This window comes from Octopus bimaculoides, chromosome 19, assembly GCF_001194135.2.
Source record: "Octopus bimaculoides isolate UCB-OBI-ISO-001 chromosome 19, ASM119413v2, whole genome shotgun sequence".
NCBI classification, from domain to species: Eukaryota; Metazoa; Mollusca; class Cephalopoda; order Octopoda; family Octopodidae; genus Octopus; species Octopus bimaculoides.
In genome coordinates this window covers 37588310-37589962 of record NC_068999.1, presented here as the reverse complement: position 1 = coordinate 37589962, position 1653 = coordinate 37588310, and the positions used below count along the sequence as shown (strand labels likewise).

General features: G+C 35.6%; 1 protein-coding gene across 1 annotated transcript in view; it reads left to right on the top strand.

Annotated features, from left to right (window-relative positions):
* The window catches only part of LOC106867251 (uncharacterized), a 435591-nt gene that overhangs the window by 117186 nt on the left and 316752 nt on the right, over positions 1-1653 (top strand). The gene's annotated exons all lie outside the window — the stretch shown is intronic.

The window sequence follows — 1653 nt, the reverse complement described above, 5'->3', positions numbered from 1 at the left end:
ATATATATATATATATATATATATATATATATACATACATGTATATATATGCAAATACATAGGTACACAGACGCACATATGCCTACGTCAGCAATTCGGGGTGTATACTATGTAGTTGTTCCTCGTCTGGTCTATCGACAAATTATTGATTTCTTGAAATTCTATCACAAAGCATACGTTGAAAAACCGATCAAAGGTTATTGTTTTTTTTTCTTTGCTGAATTTTATTAGAAACTATAGCAACTACTACTACTACTACTACTATCACTACTTTAATATCAACACATGAAAACGAAAAGAAAACAAAGGAAATATAAGGGGACACACTGGTACCGCAACATCGTTGCCCGGTAATTCTAAAAATAGCAGCCAAATCTCCCTTACGTTACACACTTCTGTCTCCAGTAGTAAGGCTCATTAGATAATATAGCCTATGGTAGTTCATCCATGAAAAAAAAGCAAGTCACGGACAGCTTGACTCATGGCTGCTCTTTCATGGACGACGTTTCACAATCCCTTCTCGAATATTTTTGCACGTATATATATGTATTGGTATGTGTATATATGTAAACATCGCTGCGTGTGCATACTTTTGTTTGTCTGTGTATGTATATATATATATATATATATATATATATATATATATATATATATATATATATATACCAAATGGGACAAGAACGCAAAACATCCAGACATCAGAAACCGGACATTGCTGTGGTGAGCAAAAACCAAAGAACATGTATGATAGTCGACATAGCATGCCCCAGTGACAAAGAAGAAAAAATAAACAACTATGATGATTTGAAGTGGGAAATACGAAGGTTGGGGTCAATGGTGAGAATGGAGGTGATACGAATAGTAATTGGTGCACTTGGAAGTATCAGCACTCAACCACCAACATGGCCGAAAAAGATTGGTGCAAGTGTGAAGGTAGAACACCTACAAAAATCAGCTTTGCTTGGAACTGCAAGAATACTTCCCAGAGCTTTTGAATTATGGCCAGTAAACAAGTGTCACCTTTGTCTGCTAGCTGCGGACAAATGACATTTTCCATCATACCCGGCAAAATAAGCTGTGAATTTTCTGCAAAAATTCGTCTCTGTCTATATGTGGTGGTGAGGGGGGTTGAGTTTACATTTTGTCAAACTTTATATCACAACTTTACACTTCTTCAGGATGAAACCGTGCAAAATATATTCTTTTCTACTCTAGGCACAAGACCCGAAATTTTGGGGGAAGGGGCCAGTGGATTAGATTGGCCACAGTACGCAACTGGTACTTAATTTATCGACCCTGAGAGAATGAAGGCAAAATCGACCTCGGCGGAATTTAAACTCAGAACGTAAAATCAGACGAAATACCTCTAAGCATCGTCCTTAAGAAATATCCGCAAATATATTCTGCACACACACGCACACACACAAACACAAAGTAATCGACTTGCACTCACCCAAAAAAGTGTCAATCATCATCTTCCAATCTCTCTTTTCTTCTCTCCCATTCTTTTCTGTATAAACACACAACAAAAACAGGATGCATACTACATATTTGTGTGCATGAATATACATATATATATATATACACACACGCACACATATATGCATGTATATATATATATATATATATATATATATATATATATATATATAT